At 36.6% G+C, this 27,892-nt stretch overlaps 1 pseudogene; it reads left to right on the top strand.

Annotated features, from left to right (window-relative positions):
• The first annotated feature begins 1,203 nt into the window (after nt 1-1,203).
• Nucleotides 1,204-27,514, top strand: LOC122749509 (annotated as a pseudogene).
• Nucleotides 27,515-27,892: the final 378 nt, after the last annotated feature.

The raw sequence follows: 27,892 nt of genomic DNA on the forward strand, positions 1-27,892 counted from the left end.
TTTAAATGCTGCATGGGTACTATCCAGCCTTATGCGAATAGGACGCCAGGTAGTAGATTGTGTGTATTTATATACATTTTAAACAAAGGCAATTAAGGAATTTCAGAGGGAAAGGTGGACTTGGTTAGTGGTTCCATTCTTAAGGGGAGGGAGGAGTGAAAATCCAGGGGTCAAAGAGGTGGACCTTTGATATACAAAATCAGAAAGCATCCTTGGTGATAAGCAGTTCACAGTTCAAGGCTTGATTAGGAGATGTTCTTGATAAGAGATCTCTCAAAAAAACAGTCTCATAACCAGAGTTGGGGGAGAGCTGGAGACTATAAGACCATAAAGGGGATATGTTCCGTCTCATAACTTTCAGTCAGTCCCTCTGAGGGGAAAGACTTTCAGGTAGGTGTGGTTTAATCTCTGTTGTCCTCTATTCAGAGTCTGAGGTCCAAACTTTATTGACTCTGGGCTGGCCTTAAAAGAGGTCATGCAAGGCTCCATAGTTAGGCTCCCTTGAGTGGGGGGCCTCTGGGACCCCCCAAACCCATTATTTTTCTCACATGTTCAATGTCCTAGTTCACAGATTAGGGGCAAGTGGGATAAAAACCCTACCTAAGAAAGAGATCCTTCTATAGGTTTAGTGTTGGTTCTCAATTTCATAACTAGAATAGCCACTAGGGACACCTTTTTAAAAAATTAGGATAAAGCTAGATAAAGAGAATCAATCTCAAAGATAAAGAACAGGTTTTCATTTTAGTTTATCAAGTAGTTAATAGCAGAGTCTTTATTTACTTCTCAGATTTGCAGGACAGGTTGTTTTATGTTTTTACTTCTAGTTATTTATTTTATATTTGGAGAAGTCTAACATATAGAGACAGGGTGGCAAAGTGTACTGGTTCTCAAAGTGTCCATCCAAGGACTCTTGGGCATCCCCAAGACTCTTCAAGGTGGTGTAAGCAAGGTAAAATTATTTTCATATAATGCTAACTAAACATTTAATTTCTAATACAGTAAATATACAATGGATTATAATTATGTTTACAAAAACTATTTTTAAGAAGAGGGGATTCTAAATTTTTTTATATAATGAAGGGAGGTGGGCAGAGCAAAGATGGTGAAGAAATGCAGTGCATGGCCTGTGCTCTCCCCAAAACCTCTCAATAACTGTAAATAATGCCATAAGACAATTCCTGGAGCAGCAGAACACAGAAAAGGATGGGATCAAATAATTTCCTAGCCAAAGACAAACTTAGAATGTTTGGCAAGAAAGATCCATCCCACCCAGTTGAGAGTGGTGCACAATACAGCACAGACCTGGCCACGCAAAACAAGGAGCAGGTCTTGGGAGTCACTGAATCAGCAGAGGCAGTATCTATTCTGGAGCTCTCAACCCACAGATGTAAGGTGTTAAAAAAACAAACAAAACAACTGGTACAGAATGAGATTACAGAGGCTCTTTTGCTCAAACTGGGGGTCAGGACTCTGTTGCTTTGTCTATATTTGGATCCAGATTGTAGTCCTTGTTGGCAGGGTGCTGAGGAACACTAGCACATCAGAGCTTGTGGCCACCAGTCAAGTAGGGACCCCCTTCACAGTTCCAGGGCAGAAGAAGTGTGCAGAAGAGTAAAGGTCAGGAGAGTAGTAAACACCCATTTCCTTAATTATCATACCACTTTGAAGACTGAAAAACTTAAGGTCTTTAGAAGTATTTCTGAAAATAGATGCACAAAACCCCTGAAGCTTGGGACAGTGCAACCTCCACCCTGGAAGCAGAGCTTCACTTTAGTAAAGAGTTAAAAGTCAAGAAAATGGGATGGGGAAATGACCACAGAATGTTACTATTGTGACCAGGAAGATCAAAACACACACTCAGAAGAAGATAATAAAGTCAAAGCTCCTACACCAAAGCCTCCAAGAAATATATGAATTGGTCACAGGCCATGGAAGAGCTTAAAAAGGATTTTAAAAATCAAGTAAGAGAGGTAGAGGAAAAATTGGGAAGAGAAATGAGAGTGATACAAGAAAATCATGAAAAAAGAGTCAATAGCTTGGTAAAGGAAACACAAAAATATGCTGAAGAAAAAACTCCTTAAAAAAGTTGAATGGGGCAAATAGAAAAGGAGGTACACAAGTTCAATGAAGAAATAATCCCTTAAAAATTATAATAATACGGGGCAGCTAGAGGGCGCAGTGGATGGAGCACCGGCCCTGGAGTCAGGAGTACCTGAGTTCAAATCTGGCCTCAGACACTTAACACTTACTATGGGCAGGTCACTTAACCCCAATTGCCTCACTAAAAAAAAAAAAAAATATATAATTAGCAAATGGAAGCTAATGGGCTTCATGAGAAATCAGAAAAAAATAAAAATAAAATGAAACACATGAAAAAAAAAATAGAAGACAATGTGAAAAATCTTATTGGAAAAACAAATGACCTGAAAATAGATCCAATAGAGAAAATTTAAAAAACTGTTGGCCTAGCTAAAAGCCATGATTAAAAAAAGAGCCTAGATGTTATCTTTCAAGGGAATTATCAAGAAAACTGCTCTGATATTCTAAAACCAGAGGGTTAAATAGAAATTGAAAGAATGTACCCAATCACCCCTTGAAAGAGATCCAAAAATGAAAACGCCCAAGATTATTATAGCCAAATTCCACAGCTTCAGGTCAAGGAGAAAATATTGCAGGAGCCAGAGAGAAACAATTCAAGTGTCATGGAACCACAGTCAGGATAACAATGGATTTAGCAGCTTCTACATTACAGGATTTGAGGACTTAGAATAAAATATTCTAGAGTGCAAAGGATCTAGGATTACAACCAAGAATCACCAACCCAGAAAAACTGTGTATAATCCTTCAGGGGGAAAAATGGGCATTCAATGAAATAGAGGACTTTCATGCATTCTTGATGAAAAAAACCAAACAAACAGCACTGAGTAGAAAATTTGACTTTCAAATATAAGACTCTAGAGAAGCCTAAAAGGAAACAGGAAACAGAAACCATAAGGGATATTAAATATGGTTAAACTATTTACATTCCTACATGGGAAGATGATACTTGTAAGTCATAAGAACTTCTCATTATTAGGCAGTTGGAAGGGAGTATATGTAGCCAGAGGGCACAGGAATGAGTTGAATATGAAAGAATATTATCTGAAAAAATAAAATTAAGGGTAAGAGGAATGCATTGGGAGAAAAGGAAAAGGAGAGGTAGAATGGGGGTAAATTATCTCACATAAGAGGCAAATGGAGGGGAAGATTGGGCATGGGAGGGGGAATGAGTGAACCTTACTCTTATTAGAATTGTCTCAAAGAGGGAATAACATACACTCTACAATTGAATATATAAATCTATCTTACCTTGCAAGAAAGTAGGAGGTGATAGAAAGGAGGGTAATCGAGGGAGGAGAAGTCAGAAGCAAAACATTTTGAGGAGGGACAGGGTGAAAGGAGAGAATAGAATAAGTGGAGGGGGAAGGTGGAGGCAAATACAGTTAGCAATAGTGCCTGTGGAAAAAAAATTAAAGCGAGTTTCTCTGAATATGTCCTTATAAAATTGATAAATTGATCAAAAGATATGAATAATTTTTCAGATGAAGAATCAAAGCTATCTATAGCCACTATGGGAAAAGAAAACATGCTTTTTTCACTGTTGATTGGAGAAATGCAATCAAACAATCCGGGGACTACCTCATACCTATTAGTGTGTCTGATAGGACAGAAGAGGAAAGAGAAATAGAGGGGATATGGGGAAAATGAGGAATTAATGCACTACTGGTGGAGTTGTAAAATGAGTCAACCATTCTTAGAGCAATTTGGAACTCTGCCCAAAGGGGTTCTAAAACCATGCATACTCTTTGACTTAGCAATACCACTATTAGGTGTGCATCCAAAAAGAGACTGAAAAAGGAAAAGGTCCTATATGTACAAAATATTTACAGCAGCTCTTTTTCTGGTGGCAAATAATTGGAAATTGAAGGAATGGCTGAACAAATTGTGGCATGTAATTATAATGGAATACTACTTTGGCTATAAGAAAGAGAGCAGGATGCTCTCAGAAAAAACCTGGAAAGACTTAAATGACTGATACAAAGTAATTGCAATATTGTAAGATGATCAGTGTAAATGACTTAGTTGTTCTCAGCAATACAATAATCCTTAGAGAACTCTGAAGGATTTATGATGAAATCCTGTGTATCACAGAGAAAGAACTGATGGTGTCTGACTATAGATTGAAGCATATTTTTAACTTCATTTTTCTTGGTTTTTTTGTCTGTTTTCTTTCACAATATGACTAATATGGAAATGTTTTGCATGACTATGCATATATAACCTATATTGAATTGCTTGCCTTCTCAATGTGGGGAGGTGAGGGAAGGGAATTTGGAACTCAAAATTTAAAAAGTAAATGCTAAAATTGTTTTTACATGTAATCGAGAAAAATATAATAAATTAAATTTTAAAACAAGCTTTGTTTTAAAAAAGATTGTAAAAATCCTGAGATCAAATAATTTGAGAACCAGTGATATAGTGGATAGGGAGCTGGCATCTTATCAAGTGTACTTGGATTCAAGTATTGCTTTTTACACACACTAGCAGTGTTACTCTAGGTAAGTCCCTAAACCTCTCAGGGCCCCAAGACAATTGTCTCAAGACTATAAATAGCAGAAGAGTTGATGATCTGCATTCATAATGGAAGTTTCCTTGTTCAGAGTCCTCTACAGGTTCAGAAAAACATGTATTATTCTGTTAAATTTGTTATCCATAGCTCTAACTTTTTCATAAATATAGTCACTATATTTATGGAGGGTAGCTAGGTGGTACAGTGGACAGAGAGCTGGCCCTGGAGTCCAGAGCTCATGAGTTCAAATCAGGCCTCACACACTTATAAACTGTGTGACCCTGGGCAAGTCATTTAACCCTGCTTGCCTCAGTTCCTCATCTACAAAATGAGGTAGAGAAGGAAATGGCAAACTACTCCAGATCTTTGACAAGAAAATTCCAAATCAGGTCATGGAGAGTCAGACATTACTGAAACAATTTAACAACATCACATCTTTATGGATCAGAGTATAAATCTTGAGATGTTGCATTGATTTATTTGGGGTAATTTTTCAAAAATGTCACCCAGATATCAAGTTTCAGGAGGAAATTTTAATATAAACTGAATTTGTTTCATCTTTAATATTATCACTAAGAAAAATGCTCATTTCTTCTTTTAGATCAAGAATCCTTTGAAGTACTTTAGCTGAAAAAAGTCAGAGTATTTTCCAAGAATATAGTGCTCTGGGGGTAGCTAGGTGGCACAATGGATAAATCACTGGTCCTGGATTCAGGAGGACCTGAGTTCAAATCTGGCCTCAGAAGCTGTGTGACTCTGGGCAAGTCACTTAACCCCATTGCCACACAAAAACAAAACAAACAAACAACCCCCCCCCCCGCAAGAATATCATGCTCTATACTCTATGCTGATATCATTTCATTTTTATACAGTTTTTCTTTTAATATGCTGCCTCTTTTATGAAGTTGATTACTCTTTTATTTTTCTTTTTAGTGAGGCAATTGGGGTTAAGTGACTTGCCCAGGGTCACACAGCTAGTAAGTGTTAAGTGTCTGAGGCCGGATTTGAACTCAGGTACTCCTGAATCCAGGGCCGGTGCTCTATCCACTGCGCCACCTAGCTGCCCCAAAGTTGATTACTCTTGCACCAACTTGAAACGCTGTCTCTAGTTCCCCACTCACATTTCTTGATATGAATGATTGTCTTTAAAGCTTGTAATATGTCCAAATTGCATGAGAAGCAACATTTTGGAGTACTGCTGTAGACCTGAATTTCATCTTGACATTTAGTAAGCTGAGTCAATGCAGAGTCTAATATAAATCCCCCACATTATATCATTTTCATTGTAAAGTGTGTTACTGAAAATTTCTCTTGATGTAACATTACCATTAATAGCATCACAGTGACAAACCTTCTCTAACATCTGCTTCCATAATATGCTTTACACATATAATCAGGTATCTTGTACCACATGTTAATTCACTTACTTCCAATGTGAAAGGAAATTTTACTTATTCAATTAATGGATCACAAAGGTCTTTTTATATAAATTAGGCAATTCTCCTTTCCACTAGACTATCAGTAAATGTAACCATCTTTTTGACCATATCAGTAGCTGCAGAGAGCATCAGGGTTTCTTGTACTTAATGCATATATTTATATATGCTTTATATATAAAGTCACTTAACTTTATATATAAGTTGCTTACATTATCATCATGCAAGATGTTTTTTCATATCACAGGCATGACTTGAAAAAAGTGTGCTTTTCTGCTTATTATAGGTGTCTATTTTAATCTGGAATAATTTCTTACCTTTCCAATCTGTGCTGTTTGCACACTTGCAAGATGTTATTTCAATTTGTGATGTTTCGTATTATCTAGAGCTAAAGTATTCATACAAAGCAAGTATAATAGCCTTTCCTCTCCATTAATAATATGAAACCCAGTGAGAAATATACTGGCATTTTATTTAGGCTTTTTATTTTGTTTTTCTGTGTTTCTTCAAATCTCAAATATGATTGAATATTCTAAACATAAGTAAACTTCAGTGCAGGAGTTGGTAGAATTCCTTTGAATATTAATCAGCTATATTTGCTACCACTATTTGCTGTTGTCCCTTCTCCCAGTAGGTAAAGAGGCTTATTGAACTGGTTTCCTTTGCCTAGTATCTTCAAAGTACAGTTATAAGCAGATTATCTATCTATCTATCTATCTATCTATCTATCTATCTATCTATCTATCTATCTATCTATCTATCATCCATCCACTTATCTAACTATCATCTATCGTTTTTTGCAATACACACTTGTGTGTGATCATATATATGTATGTTGCAATTTTACAAGTGAAAAGTTAGTAGGAAATTAGAGTGACTACAAAACAACAATGTAGAATGCACTTAAAAATAAAATGTAAAAAGAAAGTATACCTAAAAAATGGAAATTCAACATTCATTAGTATTTCATCTTTAAACAATTTTAAGTAACAAATGTTAAATCATAATACCTTATGCTGAAGAGATTTCAGCACCAGCCCTAAAATTTGTATATTTTTACGTGTGTGTTTGACTTATTTGCCATCTTTCAAGTGTCTAATTCAAATTTGTCACAGATCACAATCCCAGTATGGGAGAAAGCAGCACTATCCTAGATTTAGAAAGTATCCTTTACATTGTGCTAAGCCCAAGACTTATAATTAATAAAACACAAAGGCCATAGAATATTAGTTTTTTCCCAAAAATAAGGAAAACAACCTTAGCTTCTAGTTTTCACTTTATTGAAATCTCTAGAAATGATATCCATCAATATAATAGCAAATAGGGCTATAATGCAGCAGATTGCCATATGGATGGAATGAAAGTAGTTTGAACAAACAAACATATGTAGCACCGCTCTTGCTCTGTCTTCATTTCCTTCTTCCCTCTTTCCTACCCTACTCATTGATTAGAATGGTGAGGCTTTGGCTATCAGATGAGGAATAAAAGATATGTAAACTGAAGTGACAAGATGTGGCAGCAAGAGAGAAGTGCCTGGTAAAATCTATACCTTGGAGTAGGGGTTCATAATTTTGTTGTGTGTCAGGGAGCCTTTTGGCAGCCTGGTGAAATGAATGGACCCCCTTTTTTTTGGTGAGGCAATTGGGGTTAAGTGACTTGCCCAAGGTCACACAGCTAGTAAGTGTTAAGAGTCTGAGGCCAGATTTGAACTCATGACCTTCTGAATCCAGGGCTGGTGCTCTGTCCACTGCACCACCTAGCTGCCTCCTGGACCCCTTTTTAAGATAATTTTTTATTTGTTTTTTAAACTCATCTTTGAAGAAAATGTTAGTTTTCAGCTAAAGCTTAATAAAAATTAAGGCAATTTGTCCCCCATCCAAGTTCATTACTCCCTGAAATGTAAGTACCCATGACTTACAGGCTGTGAGGGATTGCTAAACCTCTGCTTCTGGAAACTTGAATTTCAGAGCTCATGGTTAGAGACTGGAGTAGGGAGAAGAGGAGGCAAGATGGAGAAGAGTGCAGAGAATGCTCCATCTCAACCTGGGCTTTGTCATCTTCACCCTTGCTTCACAAATAAGTTAGCCACAATGGGAAGCAGTTTGTACCACCACCTATAGGAGATCAAGAGGAAAGGACTAGCTAGAGGAGCATCAAGTTATTAGGTCCTGGACCTGAGTCCATACCCTGTACCATGAGGAAGAGGAATTAAGTCCTAGATCTAAAATTCCTGATTTCTCAATAGTGACTGGATTGATTGGATACCATGAGTCAAATATTAGTTGAACATTATGTTATATTGACCATTATTGCCCACAGGTCTTTTAACTACTAATGATTTTCTATAGCAGAACACACTTTCAAGGTCATACAATCAACCATAGTGTGTAGAGAATAAAATGTGCATCTGTTTTTATTATTTGTTAATTATATACTAACATGTATATTTTAAATATCCCCATGATCTTGACAAAATTGATGGGGGTGGGAGACATGATGAAATTGTTTATTTCATATGTTAACTTACTGTTATTTGTTGGCTTTGTATGAGATTATGCTTTATTATATTGAGTATTAGTGGTGCAAATCCATAGAAAAATTTCGTGGCTGATTTCCATAGACTGTAGTTAGACTTACTATAGAAGGAATCCTTGTACAGACTGATAGCAAGACAAACAGTTCCTATTGCTTTCTTCATACAACAGTCAACCTTTCAGTTGTACTTTTAAGTGACACACGATATATTTCATCTTATAGTTCTGTATTGAATCAGTTTATTATACAGAAAGAAGTATATACCTTATTTGCCATTATTATTATTCCTGTGATTTGAAGGCCTGGAATAATATACTTTCCATGAAGAATAGCCAGGTGTACATTTTTCTGAATTTTGATCCAAATGGTACAAATATTTGCTTTCTTGAAATTTATCACACCAAAACAAAATTTTGAAAATGAAATATTAAAGTCACATAAAAAATCCTAAAACAGATTCACTCTCTGTCTAAATATTGAAGAAGGCTTTAAAAAATGTTTGGGGAGAAAAAAAAAGAAAAAGATCAAGTGTTTAATTAGGTGATCATCTTGCTACCTGGAGAGCAAACAATAAACAGATTATTAACTGGTTATATGAGTCAATTGATGAGAGTAAACAGAGTCCAAATCAATACCACTAGAGAATGAATGATGTGGTGTGGCACCTGTTTTATTACAGCCTTAATGTAGCTCCTCCTTTTTTATTAAATGCTCCTGTCTGGGAATAAACTGAGTAGTTTATGTTGCAACATTTAAATAATATGAAAAAATATATAAACATACATGTGGTGCTTCCAACTCTTCACACAGCAACCCTTGGTGGGAATACCCTAAGTGGAAACCATTGACTAAAGTGATAAATGAAATGAATAATTCTTTAGATCGAAAACATTTTACAGATGAAGTCTGTGAAAACACAAACCAGGAACAGAAAGCAATCAGTGTTGAATATTTTTTGAGGTGTGTGATAGGCAAGAGTAAGGCAGAAAATCAAAACGGCAATAAAGACACAACAAAAAAGGACGTTAAAATCTACAAACAAGATTTTAAAATCAATAGATAGTGCTTCTGGGGACCTTGCTTATTACTTTAAAAATTTATATTGCCTTGGCTTTAGGGACTTTAGGGGCTAAATTCTGGAGGGAAATCAAATAAACAAATAAGCTAAACTTCAGAAAGTAAGATAAACTACCCTTAATACAACTTAATTTCAACTCAACTTTTAAAGAAAGAAATTCTCATAAACATCAGTATGCAATAAATTAAAATATAGGCTAAATGAATCCAAAGAGAAATCAGATATTAGCTATTCAAACCATTTCCCTGAAGTGTAAACATTTATTAAGAACCTACTATGTGCAAGGTACTATTATAGTTCTTGATTCTTGACAATTGATCATACAGTGTCTTTTTGAAGATATTTAAAGACAGGAAATAACTACTTTTCAAAAAAGTCCAGGCAATTTTGGGACAGTTTAAATAAAAAAAAAATTTCCTTCTGTCCTTTCATTGAACCTGAAGTAGAAGAATAGTTTTGGGACCACACAGCTAGTATTTTCTGTGAGCTACTATAGAGCTTGCTGAAACTGAAATCTATTGGGGGCCTATACTCATAATCTTATCTGCATTGGTCATTAGCATTTTGGAAGCTGAACTACACAACATAAAGACACAGTTTGTGTAAGAAAGAATTATTTAATGAAAATGGTAAAATAGGTGTATTACAAGGGCAATTCTTAGAATCTAAATTGTAATAATGACTACCTTGTGAACATATAGTGGTATAGGTTGGTATTTTTTAGTCTTATGGTATGCTTCAGGAAATTTCTATCACAGTAAAAGAGATGTAACTATTAAATTATGAAAATAGAATTCTTAGTCACAGTCCTAAAAATATAAGGCATACAATTAATTTTAAAAGGAGGTAGGCTATAGATTAGCCTTCTTGGGTACAAATGTTCTTCCCTTGATACATGGCCACACTTATTCACCAATGCCCAGTAGAACAAGATTATTGATTGCTACTTTGCTTTCCAGAAAAGTGTTTCCTATCCACCTCTACCCATAAAGCAGTTGAGAAGACATGATGCTCCCTACTCTTGCATGCTGTGGATGAGAATAAAGGTAGGACAGAGACAAAGAGCATCCAGTCCTCACTTAAACTGAAAGGGAAAACGGAAATCAAAAGGAAGGCCTCAGAAGACCTGTATCATGGAGCCCATATACTGTTGGTAAATCAAGTTATGTGCTCCAATTCATGGTTTTTTTTTTTCTTTGCTAGATCAAAGTCTGTTTCTCATTTCCTCTTCCAAGGGCAGGGCAGTTGCTCCCATATCGTATATTCTGAACCTTGCCATCTATGAAATTCCATGGAGTTTTCATTTTTAAATAGAAAATGTTCTGCCCAGTTAATGAACAGAAATTTGCCTCCTCTATCAAGTGTACTTGATTCATTGGGATTGATAGTTTTAAATCAAGGAGGCACTTTCCTATTCATAAAATAATACTGATCTCTCAATCATGTGATCATAGATTTTAACTTGGAAGATAATTCAGAAGTGATCAAATACAACTCCTTAACTTCATCTCCACCTTTTACCAATGAAGAAATAATCAATGACTTACTGAGAACCTGTAAAAACCGAAATGAGGGGGTATTTGGGATGAGGATTATTCTATGCCTATTTCCTAGTCTGTAACCTCCAATTCCAAGTAGCTAGATATCAATTCTGTGTTAGTTCTTAACTATATTATTGCTAAGTATGGCTGAGCTGGAAGTCTCATAAAAGTCCCACTGTTTCAAGGTTGATGATACTCATCAATTTGCCCACCATGTCTAAGTAGGCAAGTTCCTAGCATAAAAGCCTGGTAACAGCATGTAAGTAGAGTAACTTGACAAAATTAACACTATAAGCAATGAAAATATAGATATATGTACAGAAAATTGTAATTATGATTTAATATCATCTAAAAAACCTCACTGTGTGACAGGTGGTACTTTTATATATTTAAAATATTACTATTAGATGGTTTACTTCTGATTTTAATCCATGGTCATCAGAATGCAGTTAGTTTTATTAACTAGAAATTGATGACTACTTAAAGGATAATAGTGTTCACTAATTTAAGAAAAAAAAAACATATGGTTGACTAGGGTTAGGATTGTGCTCACACATTTCATATTTTGCCAGATGTTTTCCATTATTTATCTGCTAAATTGATTTTAATCCTTAGATTTTCTTATATAGATTCTTATATAGCATCTCAGTTTTTGAAGTTACCTCAGAGGTCATCCAATCTAAACCATACTTAAAAATTATTTTTATATCAGTTCTAACAAGTCATCATTCAAAGTATCCTATATGTACTTGAAGACTTCAGGGTGGGGTGAGAAGGATGGGACTACTCTTTGACCCCCAAAGGTAGTCTCTTCTACATTTGGACAAATAATTATCAGGAATTTTCCCCTTATATGAAGCTAAAATTTTCCTTTATGCTGTTATTTCATTTAAATTTTAATGAAATTTATTAGTTACCTACCATATATAAGTATTATGCTAAGTATTAGGAATAAAAAACACAAATAAGATATGTCCTTTGTCCTCAAGAAGCTTATAGTCTAGTAGGGGAGATAAAATAACTACTTATTTAAGTAATCATAAGCTTACTACAAGCCTAATTTCTAAGAAATTCTGGAAGCTAGCAGTTAGGTGATACAGTGGATAAAGCACTGACCCTGGATTCAGGAGGACCTGAGTTTCAAATCTAGCCTCAGACACTTGACACTTACTAGCTGTGTGACCCTGGGCAAGTCGCTTAACCCTCATTTCCACACTCCCCCCCCCAAATTGCAGAAATTCTTGAAGCTAAATAAATAGTAGAAAACATGCAAGAGTTATATTAACTCACATATTTATGCAGATTGTCCTATTTGAGAGTATTTCAACATTTCATAAGTCAATCAGATAATAAAAGGTCATCTAAATCTAGATAAGTGTGAGAAATAATTATTGCTTATATATTGGGGTGAACCCTGTGACTCTCCCCTTTTTTCTTAGTCTTTTTTCCCCTTTCCCCCCACTACAAGGTCCAGTTCTCCTTGAAAGTGGGATTCATCTGCATCAAGGAGTCTTGGGTGGAGACAGATCTGTTTGTCCTGATGGACTTATGAGATTTAGTCTGTACCAAACCACACCTAGGTGGAAACCATTGTGCCCCCATCAGCTTGGATGCAGGTCTGCATTCTTTCTGTGATGTCTTCTTTTTTTACCAAGATTTGAGTGATCTATACCCAGAATTCATTTTAATATAACACACCTCCAATCATGTCAACCAATTAGATTCAATTGCTATGTGATGGACCTCCTATAGTTAGTTAGAAGGGTATATAAACTGTGACCCTATTGCCATTAGGGGTCTTTGGTTTGAGAGAGATGCCCATAGACCATTCTTTTATTAATAACCTATTAGCCTATTAATAAAATGATTAAATTACCCAGAAACTATGTATCTCATATTTTTAATCATCACATAAGTAACAAATATAAATATAGTCAGATAAAAAATCTCTGTACACATATGTTTGTGTTTTAAAAAATGGTGTTGCCAGATATCATCATTCCAGTATCATATCATATGTCAATATTGTTACCAACATTGTCATCAAGTGATTGATGTGAAGTGATCAAGTGATTGATAATGTGCTACTAATTGATAAAAATATTAATGTTTAACATAATAATACCAGTAACACAGAAACTTGGGCATATTATTTTGGAACAAACTTTTATATTTTTTGTTTTGGACCTATGATTTCAACAGTGTAAGTAATTCTCAGTGTGAAATCTCTTGGAGAGTTGCCAGGGGCACTGAGAGGTTTGTTGTCTCATCCATTCTCACACAACAGGCATGTGTCAGAAGCAAGAATTCTGACTTCAAAGACAGTCCTCTATGCTTTATACTATGCTATCTTACCATTCCTTAAGAACCCCGAATCCCAAGATTGTTTTTGACAATAATGAAATTTCCAGATGACTTGAACATCCTCTTCCCTTAGGAATATTCTACAAGGAATTCCTTGTGGAATAAAGATACAAAGCGTTCTTGAAAATTTGGCCTACATATTCAGTAAAATCCTTTATATTTCTCTGATCATCAAAGAAACACAAAACATTTATAGTTAATTATAAATTATTTGTTACTTGAATCTTCATCTAAAGTCTTGTTTTGATGTGTCATCATAGTATAAAGATGAATCTGGACCCTGGAAGGTTTTGTCACCAGTATGAAAGCTCTGGGAAGTCCTATCCAATTGGAAGGGCTTTATTTATGGTCCTGTGAGATCTATATTCCCAAAACTAGTCTAAGTTGGATGAAATTTATCTACAGGTTGGCTGAAGGTTGCTTACGTTTTTGGCTACAGCATCTGGTAAGTTTAGAAATTTAGGATTTTCAGGAATTTTAGGAGGAATTTAAATCTGTATTATTGAAGAGACTATCCACATTGACAAAAATACAGTTCATGAGACTTGGTTTAACAATAAAATTTTTTAAAAAAGAAACTAAAAATAGTAGAAAGAAAACATGGGATCGATTCTTGCCTCTCACTTGTTCTAGCTATAGGTGAGTCAAAAGAAGATGGGCCTTTAACCAACAATGTTTTTTCTTCCTCTTTCTCTTTACTAGCTATTATATGCATATTTGCAAAACAAAGAATTTGATCCTTCAGTTTGAATTTTCCCAAAAGAATTCAGGAGCTGAATTTTGAATTCTAAGTCAATAAATATTTCAGTTTTGAGTCTATAAGCTGTGATAAATTGGGCACAGAGAGAAATGTTTGTAATAAAATGCAGATTGAATTCAATTCATGGATAAGATGTTTTCTAGAATTCTAGGAATACAAAATGACGTGTCATAATGGGCTTAACATTTTGTATGCTACAAACAAGACATCAGATGTAATTATTCACTTTAAAGGATCTATATTTCTTCTGTTGACCTGGCATTCTTTGAAGTATACCTTAGTTTATGTGATTAGATGTGATTTTCAGCAGACAACAAAATATTTAAAATGAAACCTACATGTGGTAGGAAGCAGCTATGGCATAGTAGAACTAACAGTACCCTGGGAGTCTAAGTAAAAAAAAAATGTTTGGGAAACTGGGCAAATAGTAGTTCCTGGAATTGTAGACATGATTCTGGAACCCTGAAATCCCAGACTACTAAATAGATTTTTCTAATGAGATCTTCTCTCCTTGAGATTTTTAAATCTTATTTGTGAATCAAAGAACCCTTTTATCCTTGTATAGTCTAGCATCTAACAAATCTATATTGTTTTCCCAATTTATAATTTTTAAATTGCTTGAGTAGATATATTTGAGCACTATTATGCTTTTTATTTTTGTGTAGTAAACATCTTGTGGGAGGAAACAGGGAACCTGACCTGTCTCAGTGTACCATTAATTTCCCCATTAGAGCTATTGTAAAATGTAGCTTTTATTTGAACTCTTCCATACTCCTAGATTGAAAATATCTGATGTAATAAAAAAAATTACATGTAGCTGAAATAAAAAGATATAATTCTATAATCTAAAACCACTCTAGGATATAGAAAAATATAAGAATGAGCACCAAACCAGGGTCCTCCCCTGCTCAACCCAAAGATGCAAATAATAGTCTACTTTGGAAAATGGAATGAGATTTTTTAAATCCATGATTTTATTTAAGTATAGATAGATATTCTTATAACTTGGGCTACCGAAGGTGCCTGTGACCCCAATTTAAACTCTTATACCAAGTTTGTTGCCTTTGCTTATGTTGCCTGGTCCCTAAGTTGCATGGCTAAATAGTATTAATATGCTGTACATAAGCTAGTTGGGTCCTGACCCTGGTAACGCACCACATATGTGACAATTTGAGGTTTGAAAGTGATTTAAAGTTTTGTCTAAAAAAGGTATCCCAGCAAAACTCATCATAATATTTCAGAGGAAAAAAATGAGATTTCCATAAGAAAGAGGACTTTCAGGCATTTGTGATGAAAAGACCTGAACTGAATAGAAAATTTGACTTTCAAATGCAAGACCCTGGAGAAGCATAAAAACGTAAATAAAAAAGTATTTCTCTTCTCCCACCAAAATCTGTTTGGTTCCTCTACATCTATGGTCCTGAAAGTATTTTTATTCATGGAATTATATTATGGTTAGGGATATACATGTGATATTCCATACAATTTGTGGAATACCTTGTTAAACTTCTGGCATACTTGTACCATGGCACATCTTTTAGGGATTCCTGTTCTATGTATGTGCTGCCATTTCATTAAGGGTAAAAATACATTTATAACAAAACATTTTTTAGTACTTTAGCAACTAAATTTCCTAAGATAAGGTTAGAAGAGAGTATATATATATATATATATATATATATATATATATATATATATATATATATATATATATATATATCAGGCTTCTAGTGTATTGTGTTTAGTTTCTTGTAGGATAAGAAAAATACTCACTCAAAATATTTGCCTTAGGACCAAAACAAAGTATTTTTTCCCCTGTGCTGTATCTTTCAACAATGTTATAAAGTACTGTGTATATATATATATATATACACACACACACACACATGTATATATGCATATATATGCTTACACATGCACATTATATGCCCATTTATATGTTTGTGTGTTCTTAGTCTCCTATAATCACTAGTTACATATTCCTACTATGGCAAATAAATGCTCCTAATTTCTTTGTGTTTACTAAAGCAGGGGAGAATCAGTGGTGTCATAGAGACTTTAGATCTTTATTATATGAGTGATAAGGAGGGGAAAACAGAAGCAAAGTGATCAAAGCAAATTCCTATCCCCAATCTCATTAAAAATTGAATGTCTTTATACCAATTGTGTGACATATGTAAAGAATTTGTTATAAACCTAATATTTAGGATTATGGACACAACAGAAAGTAACTTCATCATTTTTCATTATTCATTTTCAATGCATCTCTTTTTCTTAAACCAGAAAAGGAGATAGAGCTTTTAATTTATGTAATGCTCTTTCCCAAGGACTAGTAAGAGTTGGAGCTCTGGGATTAACATGGCATGGGTGTTTTTGTCTGTAGTTACTTCTGCTTCTCAGTGTTTTGGGGAGCTACGAAGGGAAGTGGGATGTGTTGGGGAGGGGAAGAGATAGTGACTTTGGATGCCACTCCCTTTGTCCTTCTAGGTGGCTTTCCAATCCATGGGTGTTTGTATAATATGTCTCTATTTTGTCTGTCTTCCTCTGTTATTTAAAGAAAAAAAAAATTCTTAAAGTATGTATCAATGCCTAGATGTAGCTTTGAAGGGGAGGCAAGAGAGGGGTAGCCCTCAGGAGAAGGAGACTTAAATTCCTATTTAAAGAACTCCTCCTGGCTTGGGGCTTGTATTCAAAGAAAAGGGAAAAAAATATTGATTTTTCTTAATAACTTCCTAAAGAAATACTAGATTAATGGGGATATTCCCAGGATTAACAAGTGAGTTAGGCTAGGGGTTAGTTAGGAAGAAAATTAATGAAGAGAAAGTCTCACCAAATAAGGATTGAGTCTCCAGGTAGCTCACCTCAAACAAAGATGGGAGGGAGAAAAATGACTGACAGTTCTGCTTGCCTTTCCACAAGTGGCCACCCAGTGTTACTTTTTCCTTCTATTATGAAAAAAAAATTTACAGAACAATGTTGAGAGTTGACACAGGACCTTGAAAGCTATCTACTATGAACTGTAAATGACATCTTCTCTGGCAGTGCGATTAGGCAATACACTCACATAATCTTTGCTTGAAGACCTCCTCTGAGAGGAAACCTACAACTTCCAAGGATAACCCAATATAGCGTTGGATGGGTTTTATTCAGGGAAGTTTTTCCTTACATCAATCTTTTTTTTTAAATTTAATTAATTTAAATTTTACATTTTCCCCAATTACATGTAAAAGAATTTTTTTGAGTTCCCTTCTCTCTCCTCTCCTGAAGCCTGCAAGCAATCTGATATAGGTTATACATTACAATCATGTTAAACATATTTCCAAAAAAATCATCCTTACATCAGTCTTAAATCTGCCTCTCCACGTCTTCCATCTATTAACCTCATTTACCCAAGTAATACAAATTTAATGTCTTTTGCCATAAGATAACCCTTTTACATACTTGCTATAGCTCTCCTGTCCCTCCTAAGTTGTCTCTAGATTAAACTCATACAAGTTCCTGTGAATTTCATATGTATTGATTTCCAGACTTATCTTAGAGCTGAGCCTTGCTTCATTTTTTATTTTCTCAGAGGACCATTTAGAAATTGCTCTCCTAAAGCAAGGATGAAAGAAAAATTGGAGATCAAAATATATGGTGGTTAAAAAAAGGAAATTCCAATTAATGGTACTGGGACACTGGTCTGGCTCTCCTACAAACTCATTGTAACATTTTAAGAAAAGGATTTATCACCTTTTAATTTTTTAGAGGAATATACCAATTTCAACAAGTTTAATTATCTTTCATTTTTGTCATCCCTTTCTTTTTTTTTTTTTTGCAGGGCAATGGGGGTTAAGTGACTTGCCCAGGTCACACAGCCAGTAAGTGGTCAAGTGTCTGAGGCCAGATTTGAACTCAGGACTCGTGAATTCCAGGGCCAGTGCTTTATCCACTGCGCCACCTAGCCGCCCCAATCCTTTCTTTTTAAAATTTTAATTTATCTTATTCTGAAATTTAAGAAATAAAACATCCTTCAGAAGAAATATGGGTAGGCTTCATAATTAATAAAATTGGTGAAAAAAAGCAGGTACTGCTGATTATAATTTCACAAAGGACAATGGTAACTGTTTGAATCTAAGGCAAACTATTCAACATCATGGTAATAAAAGTCTATGCGCCAACCACTGATACAAAGTTGATCAGTTCAATGAAGATCTACAATAGCTTCTAGAAATAACACCAAAAAAGCTGTCCAATTCTTCATAGGGGATTGGAATGCTAAGGAAGGAAGTTAAAAGATAATTGGTATATCAGTAAAGTTTGGCTATTAGAGTACAAGGAAGCTGGGAAGAGAATAATAGGGTTCTGTCAACAAAACCAGCTGGTTGTAGCAAACACTCTTTTTCAACAACCCAAAAGGTGACTCTATGCAAGGATATTACCAGATGGTCAATATCAAAATCATATTTATTATGTACTTATACAGTCAAGTAAAAGAAGACCTAAAACTGACTGTGACCTCAGATCATGAGCTTCTTATTGCAAAATTCAGACTTAAATTGAGAAAAGTAGGGGAAAACCATCAGAACATATAGTATGACCTAAATAACATCCCTTATAAAATATGAAGTTCCAAGTGATAAACAAATGTAAAGAATTAGATTTAGAGTGCCTGAAGAACTATGAACAGAGCTTAATGATTTTGTACAGGAAGCAACAACAACAACAAAAATTCCAAAGGAAAAGAAGAGCAAGAAAGCAAAATAGCTGTCTGGAAGAGGCTTTACAAATAGTTTGAGGAATGAAGAAAGTGAAAGGTAAAAGAGAAAAGGAAAGATATACCCAACTGAAATGTCAGAATTCTAGAGAATAGCAAGGAGAGATAAAATGGTTTTCTTAAAAAGTGAAAAGAATTAATTGTTATTTGAGGTTTTTATGCCTCGGTGCCACACTGGCCTGGGGCTTCGCAAACCGCATGGTGCTCCATCCACTGGTTGTAGCCATTGGCAGGGGCTCTGGCACCTCACATCATCACCTCTCTCCAAACGCCTACATGGGGCCTGGCAAAATTATAGTGATTGGAAGCCTAGTTGAGGGCAGTCATGTGACTTTCAGAGCAGCTATCCATTGGATGGGGCTGTGTGGGGTGTTTCTAGGTTTGGGGGAGGAAAATTGGGCATTCAAGGTGGAAGCTGGAAAGCGACAGGCATTCTGCTGCGTATTTCAGATGATTCCTCGGCGGTGGTATTTTTTCAGGTATTATAATTTCCCTTTCCCCATTTTATTTCCTTTCCCTTGATCCTACTGATCCTGTTTGTGTTTTTTTTTTTAAGTTCATTCTTATTAAAATAAATCTTGTTCTGTTTTGAGGGAGGCTGCTGTCTCCTTCCTTGCCCCAATTACTGCAGCAAGCAGCTTAGCTAGCACTCCCCAATTAAAAATTGGTCCCCCACAAAAGCAATGCAAAGATTTGAAAGCTATGCCAAAAGGCTATAAAACTTTGGTCCAGAAATACCATTACTATGTCTGTATTCCCAAAATATCATAAAAAAGGGAAAAAGGACCCACATGTACAAACATATTTATAGCAGCTCTCTTTGTGGTGACAAAGAATTGGAAATTGAGGGATGCCCATCAATTGGGGGAATGGCTGAATAAATTGTGGTATATGAATATAATGGAATACTATTCTATAGAAAATGACAAGCAGGTGGACTTCAGAAAAAAACCTCAAAAGACTTACATGAACTGATGCCAAGGGAAGTGAGCAGAACCAGTAGAACATTATTCATAGTAACAGCAACATGTATGATAATTAACTGTGATATACTTAACCTCTTCTCAACAATACAATGATCTAAGACAATAACAAAAGATTCATGATAGAAAATGCTGTCCCTATCCAGAAAAAGAACTATGGAGTCTGAAGTGCAGATTGAAACATACGATTTTTCACTTTATTTGCTGTTTTTTCTTTCTTGTGGGTTTTTTCCTTTTATTCTGATTCTTCTTTCACAACATGACCAATGTGGAAATATGTCATATTGCTTGCTATCTTGGAAAAGGGGAAGGGAGAAGAGGGAGGGAGAAAAACTTGGCAATCAAAATCTTACAAAAATGAATGTTGAAAACTATTTTTATATGTAATTGGAAAATATGAAACACTATTTAAAAAAGGAAAAAGCAATGCAAAGAAGTAGAAGAAAACACTAGAATGGGAAAGAAAAGAGAAAATGAGAAATATCAAAGGAAAATTTCATGCAACAATGGCATGAAGAAAGACAAAAAATGGTAGGGATTTAAGAGAAGTAGAAGAGATTAAGAAGAGGTAGTAAAGAATACACTAAAGAATTATACAAGAAAGATCCTATTACTGATTACCAAAATGATGTGATTACTGATCTAAAGCCAGACATCCTGTAGATTGAAGTCAAGTAGGCCTTAGCAAGCATTGCTAATAATAGTGGAGGTGATTGAATTCTAGCTCAGATATTTAACACTTTTTAAGATAATGCTGTTAAAGTGCTGCACTCCATATGCCAGTAAATTTGGAAAACTCAGCAGTGGCTACTGGATTAGAAAAGGATCAGTTTACATCCCAATCCTAAAGAGGGTAAGGCCAAGGGATGTTATAAGTTACCAAACAATTGCACTCATTCCACATATTAGCAACATCATGTTTAAAATCCTGCAAGCTAGACTTCAGCAATATGTAAACCAAGGATTACCAGAAGAGGTGGAGGAGTTAGAGGGCAATTACCAACATTCCTTGGATTAGAGAAAGTGATGGAATTCTGGGGGGAAAAAAATCTACATTTGCTTCACTGAACTACTCTAAAGCTTTTGACTGTGTTGATGACAACTAAATGTGGCAAGTCCTCAAAGAGAAAGGAGTACCTATCAGATCATCTTATTTGTCTCCTGAGTAACATTTATGCAGGCCAAGAACAACATTTAAGATTGAACATGGAGCAACTTGTTGTGGTTTAATATTGGAAAAGGAGTATACACACCCATACATACACACATATACACATATATACACACACCCACATATGTATTATGTGTATATGTGTGTATATGTACATAATGTGAACGGCCAGGCTGGATGAATCAAAAGCCAGAATTAAGGTTGCCAAGAGAAATATCAACAATTTCCAATGTGAAGATGATACCACTCTGATGGGAGAAAGTGAAAAAGAATTAAGAAGCCTCTTGATGAGAGTGGAAAGAGGTGAGTATAAAAGCTGGGTTGAAACTTAAAAGAAACTTAAAAGAAAACTATATCTTGACTACTGGTCTATCACTTCCTCGCAAATAGAGGGAAATAAATGGAAGCAGGTTCATATTTTCTAGTTTGGATTCAAAGATCACTGCAGATGGAGACCATAGCCATGAAATTTTAAAATGCCTGCTCCTTGGAAGGAAAGCTATGGAAAATCTGGACAGCATACCAAAAAAACAGAGAACATCACCTTACTGACAAAGGTCTTTATAATCAATGCTATAGTTTTCCCAGTAGTAATATATAGCTATGAGAGTTGGACCACAAGGAAAGCTGAGTGCTGTAGAAGTGATGCTTTCAGATTATGCTGGAGAAGACTTTTGAGAGTCTCTTCTATAGCAAGGAGATCAAATCAATCAATACTTAAAGAAATGAATTCAGACTATTCATTGGAAGATAAAATATTGAAGCTGAAACTTAAATTCTTTGGATACATAAAGAGAAGACAGCACTTATTGGAAAAATAAACTCTGATTTTAGGAAAGATAGAATGCAAAAAGAAAAGGGGATGGCAGAAGATGAGATGGATAGATATTGCCATGGAATCAACAAACATAAATTTGGTCAGACTTTGGGAAATAGTGGAGAATAAAAGGGCCTGATGTACTATGGTCCATGGGGTCATGAAGAGTTAGACAATTGAATTACTGAACAACAAAAATTTCAGTTATAGTAGTTAACTTTGTAATCCTTTGTATTTTATTTTATGTAGTTTAAAAATATTATTCCAGAAAGGGGTGTATCAGTTACACCAGACTGCCAAAGGGACTGACATCCAAAAAAAGGGTTTAAAACCCTTGCTCTAACGGAATATGTTCTTTGGTACAAAAATGCTTCCAACAATTAGCTAGTTTTCTTTCCCAGATTATTTCTTTAGATTTTTTTTTTTACTTTAGAAATTTTGTTTAAATAAGGGAGTTTCTATTACTGATAATACTCCTCTGATAACTTTCTTTGAAAAACCTGTAGATTCTTATTTTCTTTGATCATGGAACCCATTTAATATTTGAACTATCAGGATGTGAGTAGCATAGGCTGAAATATCAAGCAGAAATAACAAGAGCATCATAAGAGTAAGTTTGAAAGTATTAATTAAGATGACTATGGACCTTCTGGGAGTATCCCCAATCTTCAAGCAAAATTAGTCTTGTAAAACCAAGGGATCCAAACTCATGCAAAGGTGTAAAGGATGATTTTATACAATTGAATGATACTTGAAAGATGTGATGGATTGTCCATATATGCAATGAGTATACATCATTATCGGTACTCATGCAAAAGTTATACAACTATTTTGAGAGCTATATATAGGATTGATTCACATTTAGGTAGGGGTAGATATAGATGATACCTAATTTCCTTTCTAATTCTCAGATACTATAATTTAATGAATCATTGCATGGAGAATTTGAGCTCTGATACAAGATCCTAAGCATTCATATGGACATCAAGCATTCATGCCAAAAGAGAGCCTTATTGAACCTTTTAAGTAACTGGCATAACAGAAAAAGCTCAGCTATGAGGTGGAAGAGGTCCAGAAAAAATGACAGGGCTTGAGACACATCCCATGTCATACTCCCTTTCTACAATTTTTTCCTTTAACTTTAGCTTCCCTCCCCCTGCCCTACCCCTGGAAAGTTAAATAGTCTGATCCAATTTTAAAATGGAAAATATAAGGCTTATATGTCTTCAATTATTTGGAAGCCTGGATTCAACTTGGTCTACTTAGCCCCAATGGTGTAGAATTAGGAGTTATTGGCTAGAACAAGAAGAACTAGATGCAGATATTCTTTTGTTTTGGTTTTTTGTGGGGCATTGGGGTTAAGTGACTTGCCTAGGGTCACACAGCTAGTAAGTGTCAAGCATCTGAGGCCAGATTTGAACTCAGGTACTCCTGACTCCAGGGCCAGTGCTGCACCACCTAGCTTCCCCACAGTTATTCTTTTGATATAAGGAAGATATTGGGGCTGGAATTTCAACTTCATTAGTATTTTGACTCTCAAAATGAGGATTGGCACCTTCTCAGCAACTTATTCTTGGACAGGTTTGCCTAACTTTAGAGGTTAAATGACTGCCTAGATCACCTAGGTATTATACAATCAAAGGCAGGATTAGAAATCAGGTTTTCCAAAGTTTCAGAACCACTATGTTCAACATGCTCTGCAAGCTCTGTTTCTTAAAGAAAAGCTTCTTAAGAATTAAAAAAGTGGAATGGGTTGATTCAAGAAGGAGTGGATTCCCCCAAATTACAGGGAGCTCTTTAAACAGAAGTTAGATTGGAGGGATATTATAGAACAATGGGTTCTTATATTGTTTGTGTGTCATACATTCCTATCTGAAGAAGTTTACAAGATTACAAGGAAACCAAATTATACTGAAATGCACATATATCATGTATGCATGTGTATATAAAATATATGTATATTTGTATGCAAATGTAATTTGCTTACCTTTGTTAATTCTACCAATTATATATACATATATATGTGCATATATACATATATGCATAGCACACATATATTTGTGTATATTTCATGGACCTCAGGTTAAGAACCCCTGGAAAGGTATTCTTGTTCAAGTATAGTTGGACAGTTGCACTAGATGACTTCTGTGTTTCTTTCAAATCTGAGATTCTATGATTCTGGAGGGTTTGACATAACATCCTTTGCCTTGACTATTCATTCTGTTGGCTCTCTACATGTTGTTCCTTTATTGTTGCTCATTGAGAACATCAGTGATATGGATCAGCTAGGTGGCACAGGGCAGAAAGTACTGGTTCTGAAGTTGGGAGGACCTGAGTTTCAAATATCACCTCAGAACCTACTTAATCAAATCACTTAAACCCCAATTGTCTTAAACATCTGGGCCCATCTTGCAAATGGCTCTGGAGGAGAGAGTGACATTGGTGACCTTGCACTGACCTCTCTCACAATTCACTGCAGGTAATGACATCAGTCCAATGCCGTGGTCCTCTTTGAGAGTGAAGGGACAAACATTAACATGTGATATGGTACTTTTCTGTACTACCTCCTACAATCCTGTAATCTGTAATCTATAATATTTAGAGGGTACCTATTTTTTTTTCTCCACATGGATATGCATCAAAGGATTCAAGGGAAAAAAGATCAAGAAAATCTACCATGTTTTTCACAGAATGATGACTCTCCATGAAATTATATTGCTTAGTTTCTCCATGAGAGTTTGTTTATTTCCACAGGTGTTTCATTACATGGCTGGGATACAACAAGATTTTTTTTAACTAAATTTATTTTTTTCTATTAACAAAAATTTTTCTTCCTTTCTTCTTCCCCTCACCAAATGGTTGATTGTTGTCCCTCATACTCAAAGAGGACCAAAATGCCATCATGGATGTTGGGGTCAAGGTACAATGTATCTGACTGTGGTTCATTAGACTACTATGATCTCAGAAGGCTTTACCACAAGTCAGGCATAAATAGTCCATATGAACATTTGGACTGGAGATCTCTGTAAATTTGTGAATTTCATACTTCTGTGAGCTACTGCATTTTGATGTGCTAATAGAGCACAGTGTATTCTTTGATGTGGCCTGCCTGCGGGCAGTCCGTGCCTTCCATGTCTCACAATTGATTCCAAAGTTCTTCAGAGAACTTGAGAGTGTCCCTTATATTGCTTCTTCTCCGTGTTATGTCAATTCTCTATAACATAGTCTTTAGACCAATTTATGTTTGGCTTTCAAAAAAGGTGGCCATCCCATTAGAGTTGTACTTTCTCCAGTAGAGTTTGAGTGCTTGGAAGTTCAACTTGAGAAAGGACTCAGTGTTAGGTATGATGCTGATTGGTGGAGACCTTCTGTTTTCTTGTGTTATTGCCAGGCCAAAATTAGGTACAAGTGAGAATAATCAATCCTACTCTATTGCATCTGACAACATTGCGAAAACATCATGCAAAAACATGGGAGCAAGTACATAGCCCACTTTACTTCACCTGTGCTGGGAAAGTGAGAGAGCATTATCCTTTATCCAGAACCTTTGCAAGCATGACGTTATGGAATTGCTATACAATACTGATGATCTTCTCTGGGCAACCAAATTTTGTGTTTTCCACAAGCCCTGAGTATTTGAAATGTTTTCATTGGGTCTTTGGCTCATAAATAGCCTTCAGGGCATTATAAAAAGTGCTTTGGATGGTTACTAGCAACATAAAACTGAACTTCCTTCTTTCCTAATTGATCCTAAGAATCCTGCATCTTTCTAAGCGTTGCTTGTACTTTGCCTTTGATAGAATTAGATGCTACCTTCTTAGAGACAGATGAACTATCCCACTGTTAAACCCTGTGGTGTTCTCAGTTTTTATTTAGCAGCTTTTGAATGTCCCCTCATTTTCTTCAAATCAACTGGTCCAAGCACTTTGTGCCACAGATTACCTTTATAACTCTCATGTCCTGTCTGTCTCTTTTCCTTAAAATGATATAGTCTAATAAATGTCAATGTTTGCTTGGACAGTGCATCCATGATGTTTAATTGCATTAGGTAAACAAAATACAGTGTTGGGTGATGAGGTCATGAGATGTACAAGTCTTCAGTAGTAAGTGGCTATTCTATTGTCTTTTTCGTTCTCCATTCCTCCAAGGATTCTCTGCCATGTCTGATAGTCTGTGCCTATGCTGGTGTTAAAGTCACTTAGAATTGTAAGCTTGTCCTCTTTTGGCACATTGATGGTGAGGGTCTGCAGGTCTTCATAAAATTTTTCTTTGGCTCAGGAAGACCACCCGGATCTGGCCGTCCCAGCCGAGTACCTACGTGTCCATCCCTGCCGCTGCTCTGGGTCCCTCCGTGGCTCCCAAGGTCCGCACAGTATTTCCCCCGATGCCGGTCTTGCTGGGCTCCTCCTCCGCGGCAGACTTGCAGGGGCCGTAGCCGGAAACTGCGTCGTTGCTGGGGCGCCCGCTCTTCCCGTCAGTCCGGCCATGGGCTCCTGGCTCCCGCGTGCTGCTGCTGCTGCCCTCCTGGGACTTTGTGTTCCTGGGTCTGTGGCCAGAGCCAGGCAATGGGCAAGATAACAACAGCATGGTCCAGCTGCCAGGTGGGACATTCCAGATGGGGACAAATTCTCCAGATGGCAAAGATGGGGAAGGGCCTATGCGGGAAGTAACAGTGAAGCCCTTTGCTATTGACAAATACCCTGTCACCACAGAGATTTCAGGGAATTTGTCAGGCAGAAGAAATACCAGACAGAAGCTGAATCCTTTGGGTGGAGTTTTGTCTTTGAAGACTTTGTATCTGATGAGCTGAAAAAGAAAGTGACCCAGAAGCTGGAGTCTGCAACCCTGGTGGCTCCCGGTGGAGAAGGCATTTTGAGGCAGCCTGCAGGTCCAGGGCTCTGGCACACCCGAGACCGGCTAGACTTCCCCGTGCTGCATGTGAGCTGGAACGACGCCCAAGCTTTCTTCGCCTGGCGAGGCAAGCTGCTACCCACAGAGGAGGAATGGGAATTTGCTGCCCTGGGAGGGCTGAAGGGTCGAGTGTACCCCTGGGGGGAACCAGTTCCAGCTGAACCGCAACCAACCTGTGGCAGGGCAAGTTCCCCAGGCTGACACAGCGGAGGATGGTTTCCACAGAGCCTCACCCGTAGATGCTTTCCCCTTCCCAAAACAACTATGGACTCTATGACCTCATGGGCAATGTGTGGGAGTGGACAGCATCGACATAAGTGGACCTCCCATTCCCGGCCAAGATAGGAAAGTTTTGAGGGAGCATCCTGGATCGACACAGCCGAAGGTTCAGCCAAACCACCGAGCCCGAGTCACCACCAGGATGGGCAACACTCCAGACTCTGCCTCTGACAACTTGGGCTTCCGCTGTGCAGCTAGCCCAGGCCGGCCTCCTGGGGAACTGTGAACAGAGACCAAGAGATAAGGGGGAGAATCCCTGCCCCCTGCCCTGCCTCCACAGCTAGCCAGGGCTCTCAACTCAGCCAATGCCTTATCAACAGAACATCAGGCCCAGACAAAGGGACAAACTGAAGTTAACTCCAAATTTCATCCTGGCCACATCAACCATTCTCCCTTTCTCAATCCCTCATCCTCCCCCCCCCCAATTCTCCACTGACTTCCACTGTGTCAAGAACTCTGGTGAGGGCTGAGAATGACCAGGACCCACACGACTAGGCCCATCACCAACTCAGGAACCAAAACCCTTGGTATTAACTATAGTTTAGTTGCAACAAACACACCTACCTGCACATTGGATGGAGAAATGAAACTTGTAGTCAAGAATCATGGATTGTTGGAAATGAAGTGGACTTTCAATACCATACAGTTTAAA

The sequence above is a fragment of the Dromiciops gliroides genome, chromosome 1 (genome assembly GCF_019393635.1).
Source record: "Dromiciops gliroides isolate mDroGli1 chromosome 1, mDroGli1.pri, whole genome shotgun sequence".
NCBI classification, from domain to species: Eukaryota; Metazoa; Chordata; class Mammalia; order Microbiotheria; family Microbiotheriidae; genus Dromiciops; species Dromiciops gliroides.